At 53.2% G+C, this 13,358-nt stretch overlaps 1 long non-coding RNA gene across 2 annotated transcripts; it reads right to left on the reverse strand.

Annotated features, from left to right (window-relative positions):
• Nucleotides 1–1,111: 1,111 nt before the first annotated feature.
• Nucleotides 1,112–8,786, reverse strand: LOC118152113 (uncharacterized). Of its 2 annotated transcripts, XR_004740465.3 has the most exons (3): nucleotides 8,347–8,786; nucleotides 7,049–7,889; nucleotides 1,112–1,757 (listed from the first exon to the last, which is right to left on the reverse strand). It is a non-coding gene; the product is annotated as an uncharacterized LOC118152113 (long non-coding RNA). The 2 variants fall into 2 exon arrangements; XR_013533211.1 differs by lacking the exon at nucleotides 1,112–1,757 and having other exon boundaries at nucleotides 6,356–7,889.
• Between the last annotated feature and the right edge of the window lie 4,572 nt (nucleotides 8,787–13,358).

Consider the following 13,358-nt stretch of genomic DNA (forward strand, 5'->3'; position numbering starts at 1 on the left):
AAAAAAAAAAAAAAATCGCAAAAAAAATCGTATTTAAAGAAAGTTTGCAAATTTGTGTTGGGCTGCATTGAAAGCCATCCTGGGCTGTGTGGCCCATGAGTTGTGGCACTGGACAAGTTCGATCTCAATTATTTTTTTGATCAGTCAGTGGATAACTTGGTTAGGATTTTCTTCAATGTGTTGGAAACGCCTGGCTTATGCATGGACCTGTCGCTCAGTCTCCAGAGTCCTTCACGTTCTCAGTTTCTGGGGAAATACACATATTGCAGACACACCTGACAGCAATAGTGTAACCAAAGCACACCCTGAGAGCGACCCCAGGATGGAGAAGAATGCGTGTTCAGAGTTCCAAGCTAAAGAATCTGGGAGTGGGCCGGGCGCGGTGGCTCAAGCCTGTAATCCCAGCACTTTGAGGGCCGAGGCGGGTGGATCATGAGGTCAAGAGATCGAGACCATCCTGGTCAACATGGTGAAACCCCGTCTCTACTAAAAATACAAAAAAAATTAGCTGGGCGTGGTGGCGCATGACTGTAGTTCCAGCTACTCAGGAGGCTGAGGCAGGAGAATTGCCTGAACCCAGGAGGCGGAGGCTGCGGTGAGCCGAGATCGTGCCATTGCACTCCAGCCTGGGTAACAAGAGCGAAACTCTGTCTCAAAAAAAAAAAAAAAAGAATCTGGGAGTGGCCAGCCCAGAGACTCAGTCCTTACCTGAGGAACATCTGAGCCCCAAGCTCATCCCATGGAACTCAGGCTGTGCAGGAGATGGAGGCCCTTCGTTTTGGGTCAGATGAAGGTTGCCACGGGAGGCTGCTGGGGGGAGGTAGGGTGCCAAGGGAAAAGGCTACATAAGCTGCATCCTTTTTACAGCAGCTGTGGCTCTCCTGCCCAGCCAAGTACCACTGGACCACCCTGTCTGTAAGTCCCCTCAATCAACTCCATGCCTCATTCTCCAGCCGCTGGAACATGGTGCCGTCCCTGCTCTAGTCAACAGGGGTCCAGCATAACAGTGCACAAAAAAGAGTTTTCCAAAAGTCACCCAGGAGCTGGTGATTATACCGGTCGCTCTTGCACTTAAATAAAGGCACCTTGTTTAACCAGACATTTGCAGAAAGAATTGGAAAAATTTAATGCTGTTAATTTCAATACACCTTTCCCCCAAACTATTGTTAAAAGCTCTTGTCATATGATTCATACACACACACACACACACACACACACACACACACACACACAGAGAGAGAGAGAGAGAGAGAGAGTCTTGCTTTGTCACCCAGGCTGGAGTGCAGTGGCGCAATCTTGGCTCGCTGTAACCTCTTCCTCCTGGGTTCAGGCGATTCTCCTGCCTCAGCCTCCTGAGTAGCTGGGATTATAGGCATGTGCCATCATGCCAGGCTGGTCTTGAACTCTTGACTTCAGTTGATCCGTCCACCTCAGCCTCCCAAAGTGTTGAGATTACAGGCATGAGGCACCATGCCCGGCCATATTTTTGACAAAACTTTGGAGCTATAGACTCAATTCATCTGATTTATGGGAAATATCCACCATATAAGCAGTTGGCAAAGCCAGCCAGCCCTCATTGTTGCTCCAATAAGCCGATCAGACACCTTTTCCCCAAAAGGAAAGGGTGTCTTCATCTTTCAGTTCAAATTAAGGGCACAATATCCATCTCCTTGACCATCACCCCCACTTTTGAACTCCAGGTGAATGGCGGATGTGTGGGCAGTCGAAGAAGCCTTTGGTCTTACAAGACTCTTGCTCTGAAAACAGAAGGCAAAAGAGTTGTGTTCATTCAAAGCAAACAAAAAACAAAACAAAACAACACGTCCTCACTCCTGCCCTATTCTACAATAGATCTGAATTCAGAACATTCCAACAGGAGGCCAGATCCCTTCTCCAACACCAGGGCTGCTTCTAGTAGGAATAAAAAAGACGGGAAGACCCATCTCCGTGCCCGGATGAAATGAGCTCTGCAGTCCCTGTGGCTTGGGTTCCAATCCAGGGCGTTTCTCCTGCATAGTAGGAGAAGCAGGGCATGGATGTGGAGCCGAGGAGAAAACACTGACCTCTCACGCAACAGGGAGAGCTGAAAATCAAGTTCCCTAAACTCCCCATGCCCACGTGCCACTTGGAAAGTCTGTGCAGATGCCCGGAATACATACTGCCCCATGAAGACTGCTGCCTTGGGGCACTCTCAGAACTGGAGGGACCACCATGCCACTTGCCCAAGGAAAGCAGAGCCTACCTGAAAACATCCTCAGCTGGGGAGGAGCGGGGATGGCTGAGGCCTCCCAGGCGTCTCCCGCTGGCCCAGACCTTTCTGCTATGCCCAGAGCCTCGGTGGCTTCTCCTGGACATCTCCGTGCACCTTACACACAGCCTGGCTGGTCCCATCCTGCTCCACCTCCCGGGCTCCCCTCTCAGTGAGGGCACTGCCTTCTGCTAGAAACCTAGAAGCTGTCCCTTTTTTTTCTTTTTTTTTTGAGACGGAGTTTCGCTCTTGTTACCCAGGCTGGAGTGCAATGGCGTGATCTCGGCTCACCGCAACCTCCGCCTCCTGGGTTCAGGCAATTCTCCTGCCTCAGCCTCCTGAGTAGCTGGGATTACAGGCACGCGCCACCATGCCCAGCTAATTTTTTTTTATATTTTTAGTAGAGACGGGGTTTCACCATGTTGACCAAGATAGTCTCGATCTCTTGACCTCGTGATCCACCCGCCTCGGCCTCCCAAAGTGCTGGGATTACAGGCTTGAGCCACCGCGCCCGGCCGAAGCTGTCCCTTAATCAAGGCACCAAGGTCCCTTAACCCAAGGCACGGGGACTGGCAGAGCTCATTTCATCCGGGCACGGAGATGGGTCTTCCCGTGTTTTTCACTCCTATTGGGAGCAGCCCTGGTGTTGGAGAAGGGGTCTGGCCTCCTGTTGGAACGTTCTGAATTCAGATCTATTGTAGTGAGGACTTTGTTTTGACAAGCAATCACCAAGTGCTGACATGTCCACCTTCTGGTCATCCAGGGGTCAGTCCCCTATCACTATTGCCATACATACAGGCCTGGCTAAGACCTCATCGCAGCCCTCCTGGGCCTTGACACCTGCCTCCTAGCAGGTCCTCAGCTTATTCCTGCCGCCTCATCCCCCAGATGCCGAGGAGCCTTTCCCAAGCCTGACCTTGAGCCTCCTCTGCTCAAAGCCGTCCATGGTTCCACCCAGGCTGGGCATTCCAAGCGCGGTGCTCTCCGGTCTCCCCTGGCCCTCCAGCCCCACCTTCTGCTGGCCCCAACCCCCACCTGACATCGCACACCAGCCACACCCACACTGCATGTGAGTGGCCTCAGCTACCCTCTCTCTGCCTCTGTAGAACCGGGCGAGAGCGCATCTGTCCATCGCATGCTGGTGGTTAGAATTCGTTAAGTACCCAGGGGGCTAGTCCAGAAAAGCTACTCCATGCTCTGCATTTTCAGCCACATTCCCCTGACCCTATCACTTTCTGCTTTGGGCCTCAAACTGGTGGGCCTGCAACATGGAAGACAGTTCAAAACAGTGCAGGGTCCTGGGTGCAGGCCAGACCAACGCGTGCCAGCCTGGGCTTGTGTGTGTGACCTCGGAAGAGTTCTTTTGTCTCCTGACTTCGGCTTTCCCATCTGGAGAAGGAGAGGGCTGGACTGAAGGACGCCCAGTATCCCTACGTGCGCTTCTCCATCCACAACCCTTCCTGTCCCAGATGCCAATGGCTCTATCTTGTCTCTCAACTGTCTGTGGATGGGGATCTTATAAAGTAACCTCCACATGGCCCTTAACATCCCACCCTCCCATTCTTTCACCCCCCCACCCGCAACAGAGCAGGGAAACTGTTCCCCTCTGGCCTGCTGGCCGCTGAAGGAACTCCGAGTCACCAGTGCCAGCAGGTGGAGGACAAAGGAGCCTCTGTTCCCCAGGGCGATGGTGGTTATCTGCTGTCACTGTGCAGCCGGGACGATCACCACGTCCCTCTTCTCCCCCACCTTAGGGCGCCGAGGGTGTGCTGAGGCTGCACATTTCTGCACTGGCCGCATTTCCTGCTGCAGAAACGCACTGACTGCCTTCGCAGGCTTCCTGAGGCTGAGCTGGGGGCCTCGGCCTGGCAGCCACTGGGGAGGCAGGCAGAGGAGCCTCACAGCCCTCAGGGGCCATCTGGAACAGAGCAGCCCTGAGGCCTGATGCAGGTGGAAGTGGCCAGCAACCGGCCAGCTTCGAGGGGTGGGCCGAGCACAGGGAGGGTGGGTGCAGGGATGAAGCGGGCTCCCAAACCATGATGGCTCTGTGACCAGCCTGTCTAGTAGAGCAGGCACAGCCTCTGAGACATTTACGTGCACAGTCTCGCTTTTACGTCCATTTATGTAAATGTTAACTATAAATGTATCTTTTACATCAAGTTACCCACAGCGCCTGGCTCTGAGTAAGCACTCAATGCATGTCAGGTATTTTTTCACTGCTCTGATGTGCTCCAGTGGTTTTAAAGCATGGCCCTGAATCCTCCATACTTGTTGCCGTGAGATGTGGGTTCTGGGTCCCTGCCTCTGGACCAGGCGGGCTTGTGACTGCTTCAACTGAAAAATGCCGGGGCAGCTTGCCTCGTGTGGGCTGGGGGAAGCTGCATAGCCTCTTGCTATGGTGTGGATGTGTGTGTTCCCCAAAATTCTTTTGTTGGAATCTTAACTCCCAAGATGATGGTGTTAGGAGGTGGGGTCTTTGGGAGGTCATTTGGTCATAAGAGGCGAAGCCTCATGAATGGGATTGGTGCCGTCATAAAACAGATACCAAAACATTCCCTTGCGCCTTCTCCCGGATGAGGAGGACCCAACAGGAAGGCCCCTCTGTGAACCAGGACTTGGGGCCTCAGTAGACACCAAAATTGCCAGCACCTTGATTTTGGACTTCCAGGGTCCAGAATTCTGAGGCATAAACTTCTGCTGTCTGAGTCTGTGGTCTTCTGTTAACAGCCTGAATGGACTGAAACACCTCTCTAGTTTCTCTAAGAGGAGATGATGGAGGTCCCTTCCTCCCAAGGTACCCATACAAGATAGTGAGGGCACGTGCAGGCAGAGCAAGTGACTAGGGCCAGGCGCCATCTCCCCAACCTGGGTCTCAGCCCCTGACCATCCCAGGCCAGCTGCACGTGGCTGCCCTTGTTCCTTTGTGTCCCTTGGCCTACACCCTTCACCACAGTCCCTTTTCCTCTCTCCCACAAGCACAACGCTTGCTCAGATATCCATACGCACTTCTCCCCAAATCCTGTGCTTAACAGATCTCTCCTGAGCACACAGGAGCACTGGGGCAAGTGACGCCTGGGTATGTGAAGCGAACGTCACACCAGGCCTGGCCCTGGGAGCCGGCCTGCGGTGGGGACGCAGGTGTTGAAGACATAACCACATGAACAGTGATTTCATCACAGTCGCGCTGAAGGCTGTGAAGGAAAGTTCCAGGGAAGGAAGCGCACAGCCTGTGGGCCCGGGAAGGCTTTGCAGAGAGAAAGTGTGTCAGTGACCTGCACAGAGGTAGGAGGCAGGGCTGGTGAGCCAGAGTGCCACGAGGACAGGGGACACGGCACAGAAATGCTGTCCTATAGCCAGGAGACCTGCCTAGCCCACTGCCTCTATGCGCCTCTGTTCTCCACCCATTTTGTAGTTAAACAAACAAAAAAAAGAGCCAGCCTGAATCCACATATATGTTCAGAACCAGGCCTGGTGCGGTGGCTCACGCCTGTAATCTCAGCACTTTGGAGGCTGAGGTGCACGAGTCACTTGAGTTCAGGGGTTTGAGACTACCCTGGCCAACATGACGAAACCCCATCTCTACTAAAAATACAAAGATTAGTCAGGCCTGGCAGCAGGCACCTGTAATCCCAGCTACACAGGAGGCTGAGGCAGGAGAATCTCTTGAACCCTGGAGGCAAAAGTTGCAGTGAGCCGAGATCAAGCCATTGCATTCCAGTCTGGGCAACAGAGTGAGACTCTGTCTCAAAACAAACAAACAAACAGCAAAAACCCAGAAACGGCCAAAAACAAATCCGTGAGGTTAGGAATCCAAACAGGACCTCCGCTTTCGGAGGGTCGGCTGCGACGCGGTGTGAGGGAGCGCTCTGGGCGTGGGAATGCTCTATGTCTAGATTGGAGTGGTGGTCACAAGAGTGAACACATTTGATTCAACTGCATTTTACACCATGTAATTAGAGAGAGAGAGAGAGAGAGAGAGAGAGAGAGAGGGAGAGGAGAGAGGAGAGAGGTGGTGGGGGTGGGAAGAGGAAGGAAGGACACGTGGACAAAAATAAGAGGCAATGAGACAATAGGAAATGAAGTGTTGGAAAAAAGAGGAGTCAGCCCTGTGGTCTCACACAGGTTTAATTTTTTTTCTGAGCCTCAGTTTCTCCATTCATAAAATGGAATAATCACCTAACCTCCTAGAGCTCCATGGGCCTAGAAGCCTCTGCTCACAGTGTCCGGTAGACAGGGGCACTTGGTCATCAGTCCCCTCCCTCTGATTCTCTCTGGACTGCATCATCCCCACCCATGAAATGGGGATGAGGGCCTGAGGACAGCTAAGCAAGCCCCAGCTGGCTCCCCAGGGCTCTCTGCCTGTGCCCGACCTCCCTGTTCCTATGGCCTGCCTTGGTTATATCAACCTTCACAACATTCCTTTTCGGCCAGGTGTGGTGGCTAACATCTGCAATCCCAGCACTTTAGGAGGCTGAGGCTGGAGGATCGCTTGAGCCCAGGAGTTCAAGATGAGCCCGGGCAACAAAGTGAGACCCCATTTCTTAAATAAAGAAACACATCAACAAATAAGTTAGACATGGTGGCATGCACCTGTGGTCCCAGTTACTTGGGAGGCTGAGGTGGGAGAATTGCCTGAGCCCAGGAAGTGGAGGCTGCAGTGAGCCAACACCCTACCCAGCCTGAGCAAAACAGTGAGACCCTGTCTCAAAATAAATAAAAACAAAACAAACAAACAAAAAAACCTCAACACATTCCTTTTCATTTGCTTCCTAGGACTATCTGCCACCAACATGTACTCACTCCGTTCTCTGACCCGGGACCGTGCAGCCAGCAGCTCCTCCCTGCCAGGGATCGTGGCTTAGCGAGGCCTGCCACAACCACTCGGCGCTGCCTGGCTCTGCAGGAGGAGGCCCTTGGTGGCAACTGCACTGCAATGAACAAAACTGGTTTCTAAGTGTTGCTAGTAACTCCCAGGATCACGCACGGCTCTGGAAAGCACCACAGCAACTATTCCTTCCGAACGTCTTGGCAGAGGAGACGCGGAGTGACTCTATGCGGCTTTCACCCAGGGGGAATCATGTCTGGGCTGAATACAAGCATAAAGGAGAGGGAAGCCTGGGGGATGTTGGCTCGGGCAGTGGAGGTCAGAGCCAAGGGCCTGAAGGTCATATCAAGGACTCTGAATTTCGTTGTATACAACACAGAGGGGTGTGGGAGATTGGGAAGTGGAGAAGAGAACAGTAAGAGACGCTGTACCAGAGACTGCGGCCGCCATGCTGTTTCTCCCTCCTTCCCTTCCAGTGAAACCTTGCTTTTATTCTGGGCAAAAGTGTGTCTGGCCGAAGACTCTATTTCCCAGTCTCCCCTGCAGCCAGATGTGGCATGTGACTGTGTTCTAATCAATGAGACATGGGAGACATTGATGAGGGTGCCTTGTGAAAAGCTCAATGAGGACACGACTGATGAAAGCTCTTTTTACCCATTTCTTCTTTCTCCTGCATTCCACCTGGGATGAAGATATGATGGTTGGTGCTCCAGCAGTTATCTTGGGCTATGAGGTGATCTCCATGTTAGAGGCCAGAGGAAAGAGGTAGGTTAGTTGTTCCTGATCCTAATCCAGTGATCAGTAGCTCAAGGATGTCTGGTAGAGACAAGCAGAAGTGCATTTAGACTTTCATATCCCATTCAGAGCTATCCTCTGACACCTATCCCCCAGCTTCCTCCCCATCTGTCAATATGCTTCAATTTCTTATACCAGAAACATGGGTGTCATCCTCCACTGCCCTCTTCCTCATCTGCAAACCCCACGAGTTTTACCTCTAATTCACCCACTTCTGTTCACTCCTGTCACCGGCAGTCTGGCCCAGGACACCCTCTCCTCCCACCTGGGACACTGTACCCACGTCTTAGCTGCCATCGTGCTGCCACTCCCCTCACAGCAGCCTGATGTTATAGAATAGTAATCCACTCCTGTCTTTGCCTTCCAGCTTCCTCCTGAACTTAGAAAAGAATCTGCACTCCCTACCTTGACCTTCCAGGACTCCCTTCCCTTCCTTCCCTTCTCCTACTCTCTCCACTTTCCAGATAAGAAAACTCACCTGTGATGAGCCCGAGGTCACAGAGCTCACAGAGTGACTGTGCTGGGCACAGCAGACACAGAGATCCCCTCCACGAGCCCCCAGCCAGATGCTGCACTCAGCAGACAGAAAGATACTGTCCCCCTCCATGAGGCCCCAGTTGGGTGCTGGGCACAGCAGACAGAGATGAACAAGACACATGTTCCCCTTCAAGAGCCCCTGATTGGATGAGAAACCCAGACAAGTGAGATGGTGGCAAAACAACAGGGCCCCTTTTCTCCTTTGGGCCTCCCCACACGCTGTTCTCTCTGCCTGGCTGCCTTTCCCTTTTCTCCCCATCTACCTAAGGCCTGGTTATTCTGTGCTTTTTCTTGAGGCAGGGTCTCACTCTGTCACCTAGGCTGGAGTACAGTGGCCCAATCACGGCCCACTGCAGCCTGGCACTCCTGGGCTCAAGCAATCCTCCCACCTCAGCCTCCCGAGTAGCTGGGACTACAAATACAATTCACCACACCCAGCTAACGTTTATTTTTGTTTTTTAAATAGAGACCTCTCGCTGTTTCCCAAGCTGGTCTTGAACTCCTGGCCTTATGCAATTCCCTCACCTTGTCTTCCCAAAATGCTGGGATTACAGGCATGAGCCACTGTGCCTGGTCCCGGTTAGCCTTTGGGCCTCACTCAGAAGCCCTTCTCTGGCTCCCCCAGTCTGAGTAGATTCCTTGCTATATTCTCATAGCCAATGGTGTGCTGCCATTGTGGGGCGAAGCACTGATTTGCTGTTTGCCAATTTCCATGGTGTAACTACTCCCACCACAGCTGATTTCAAGCTGCCGATAGGACATCATTGAACGTGGAGTCAGGAAGAACAGTTCATGATCGGCTCCCATGAATCAGTGTACTATAATCCAAGTTATAGTACACCACGAATGCATGAATCCCCATTTACAGGCAGATTTTCAACACCAGTGTTTCCCACAGCTCTGCAAGGTGTCTGTGACAGTCCTAGGGTCGAGCACAGAGTCTGGGACAACACAGGCTCCAGGTCAGCACCCAGAGAAGGAATGCATGCGAGAGGTATGGACGTCTGCTTCTTCCTGGTGTCAGCAGGGTCCTATCAGAAGAACAGATTAATTTCAAGGAATTGGCTCACACAATTGTGGGGTCTGGCTGGGTAGGTATGAAATCTGCAGGGGCGAGGGGTGGCCTGCAAGCTGGAAACGCTAGGGCAGGAGCTGTTGCTTCACCGTCGGCAGAATTTCTTTTCTTTTTCAAAGAAACCTCAGTTTTGCTCTGAAGGCCTTCAGCTGCCTGGCTCAGGCTCACCCACATCAAGGGTAATTCCTTCCCTTAAAGTCAGCTGATGGTAGATGTTAACCACAGCTACAAAACACCGTCACAGCAAGACACCTGGGTTAGAGTTTGATTGCCTAAATGGGGCTGGAGCCTGGCCAAGTCGATAGACAAAATCATCAGGCACATTACTCTCAGGTGAGATTCTTTCCCTGTCTCTTTGAGGTCCCTGCTGGATAATTCTCCCCAGAGCTAAGCACACTGTCTTTGGAATGACAGTTAGAGGGTGGCCAGCCCTTCTGCCGCCTGCCCAGGCCAGGAAGCTTGCCAACGGGTGATGGGTGCATCCCTATTCCCTTCCCCCTCATGAGCCTGGGTGGTACCCAGAGCTGGGGGGGGCGGGCAACTCATCCGGTCAGTCATGGCACTGGAATCCCCTGAGAGGTCCAGATGGGCTCAGCTTCATGGCACCAGAGCAGGGGGCTCGTGAGAGGCCCCAGGGGACTGCAGGTCACTGGCAAGTGTTTGGCTGTGGAGCACTTCTCAGGGCCCAACTGGCATTCTGACCTCCTGTGCCTGCCGGGGACCTGGACGGGGGCCCCCTCCTTTCCTCCTTAGCCAGCCAGCTGCCCTGTCCTCCCGGGAGTCCCTGCCCCCATTACCGCACCAGCTCCCCTTCCCCCTCCCATAAGGACAACCACCCTGTTTATTCTAAAGGGACACAGGCACAGCTAACAAGGAACAAATATGAGCAGAGTCCTCAGTTCAGGGTTTTAAGGGACTGTTCCTGCCCCTGGCCTCCTCTCTGAGATGACCCTGGGCCCATCAGAGGCTTCCAGCTTCTCCTTTTAAGACCCTGAGCTTGTCAGTCTCCCCATCCTCATGCCCCCGCCCTTGGAGAGACCCAGCCTGCCTTCTACAAGACCCTCTGTTGAGGGAGAAGGAGCTAGCTGGGGCAGGGATGCAGGCTCAGGCTATGGTGCCCAAGTTCACCCTCAGCTCACACACTCAAGACATTGTCCTGGTGCTCAGCCTGCCACCCAGGGGGCCCCTCCAGAGCTCTGCCACTACCCAGGTGCTCAGCCTGCCACCCAGGGGGCCTCTCCAGAGCCTCCCATTCATGAGGGACCTTAAGGTGTCAAGGGCTTCCATCCTCAGTGGTCCAGTGGCCCTGGTACCCAGAGCTGGGTGGGAAAGGGCCCCCTGTCCTCTGGGATGGGAGGAAAATGCTGGGTCCTCTGTCAAGCTGGTCGCAGACTCCGATGAACTTTTCCAGGGCCATGAGTCACACTGTTTTCCAAAAGAGGAAGCAGGCTCAGGGAGAATAAGTCTTGCCCAACGTCACATAGTGGAGTCAGCACTTGAATTTAGCTCTGACTCCCAGGGCACCTGTTGAGTGCCTGACCTGCTCCCTCCATCCTCCATGGCCTGCCTGCTCCACGGTGCAAAGATCACTTCAGCTGTCACAGCTTTAGTGACAGGGAGGGTCACACAGAACCCGGTACCTGCTGGATGCTGAAGCCATGCCAAAACAGGACAGACCTACTCATCTGGCAAAGCTCCAGTGACGCTTTAGCTTCCCAGGAAATCGCTCTCGTCTTGCTGCTGAGCACCAGTAGCAAGTGACGGCCAGCGGGCCCCCACTTCAAGCCTGACACTAGAAGAAGTGCTCCCAGCCCACACACAGATGCCTGAAGAATTACTGATCTGCTGCCCATTCTTTCAGGGAAGAGAATTTTCTGGGAGGAAGGGCTTTGCATGCTCTATCTCACTTAGCACAGATATGAGGAGGAACTGTTATTATGCCCATTTGACAGATGAGGAGACTGAGGTGGTTATTGGTCCAAGGGCACACAAACAGTAAGTGATAGAGGCAGGTGCATCTGGATCAAAATCCTCATTCTTTGAACCGTATGACAGAAACCCCTTGCAGAAGTTTGCTCCAAGCCTTCAAAAGTGATCGTAATTTCAGAGGGGCTCAGAAACCCGTTCCCAAACTCTTAACCAGAATTGGATTCTGTCCTGGGGAAGGCTGACTGTGGACGTCACTATTCTTCTCTGCTGAACGGATTCATGGCTTGGTGTAAACCAACAACCCCTGGCATCTAGAACTGGTCATGAGGTTCTAGATGATTTTAGGCAAGGGACTTGGCCATCCAGAGCAGGGTATTGGGGGGGGCCCTCTTGGAGGCTGAACCTCTAACAGGATGGGGCCCATACCTGGGTGCAGCTGCGGTCGTGGGGATGCCCTCCTGAGCAGCCGCTGCCTCGCTGTGTGCTCCCCTTCCTCTCCCCACCCCCACTCTCTTCCCAGGCCTCCCTCTGCTTGCTACCCAGCATGGGCAAAAGCAGCTGCAGCCAGTACGGACCAGTAGGAGCACACCCCTTTTGAGGCACTGACTGTGGTGCTGATAACAGATCCCCAGGCCTGGCCTGGCTCAGGGATGGGAACCCCAACATGCCAGCTGTCTTGGGAGCCCATGCTCGGCCTGGCTCAGGAATGGGAACCCCAACATGCCAGCTGTCTCGGGAGCCCATGCTCAGCCTGGCTCACTCTCCGCAGATGGCTGGTCTCAAACCACAGCTGGTGGGTTTATGTGTGACGGTGGACGAAGTGTGGAGTTCAGCAGCGTCACTGTGGCTGAGCCGCTTCTCTCTGGATCTGTCTCTTCTTAGCGTTATGATGTCGCTGACAGCTGACAGGTCCTGCACTTCACTAATCACTTTACATGGAGAGGCTCATTTCATTCTCGTCACAACCCCATGACGTAGCTCATATCATCACCTCCGTTTTACAGGTAAGGAAACTGAGGACCAGAGCGTTCAACGGATGTGCCTTAGGTCACACAGCTAGCGAGTGACTGAGCCAGGCCTTGAACCCAGGTGGTCTGGCTTCAGAACAAGCCTGCACAATATCTGTACAGAAAAGGTCCTGGTGTGTTTTAGGGTTGCTGTGATTTCATCCTTACCTGCAGCTGCTTTTACCTCTGAGTTCATGCATCCTACGACCTGTACGGGAGGTTTTATTCCTTCAGTTGTATCACCTTCGCCCTCCTCCAGGAAAGAATCAGCTTACAGATGAGGTAACAGGCTCAGAGAGCTTAAGCAACTTGTCTGGTGTCCCACAGCTGGTACGTGTGACAACCCGAATTCAAAGAAGCCTGATTCTCACTGCGGAGCCTCCCATTCATGAGGGACCTCAAGGTGTCACAGAACTTAGACACACTGAACATCCTTATTTTATGAGTCCAGATTCAATGCTCTGATAACCCACTGTCAGAGGAGCTGAAGAATTCCTTCACATATTTGTCCAACCTTGTTCCAGACCTCGCCCTAGGATCCTGGGGTTGCAGTGGTGGGGATGGAATCATAGAGATGAACAAGCTGTAGATGTGGGAGCTGGAATCGCTGCAATGCTTTGGGGTTCTCTGACAACATACAGACAGGCCACCTTTCTTGTATGGCAGGGCAGGGCAGGGCAGGGCAGGGCAGGGCAGGGCAGGGAAGGGCTGACATGCGTTCTGGTTCTGGCTGTGTCACTCCCATGCTGTGTGACTTAGGACCAGGCTCCACCCTCTGTGTACATTGGGTCACCAGGCAGGGATGAGCTGCCTGGTATGATGACTCCAGGTGGCTCCAGGAGGAAGGTGGGGTCCCTTGCAGGTGAGTAGTCACATTCCTCCCTATGGCTTGTCCAAAAAATAAGGGGCCCTCATGAGACAGCTCTGTACGACCGTCATGCT

Source organism: Callithrix jacchus, chromosome 3 (assembly GCF_049354715.1).
Source record: "Callithrix jacchus isolate 240 chromosome 3, calJac240_pri, whole genome shotgun sequence".
Lineage (NCBI taxonomy): Eukaryota > Metazoa > Chordata > Mammalia > Primates > Cebidae > Callithrix > Callithrix jacchus.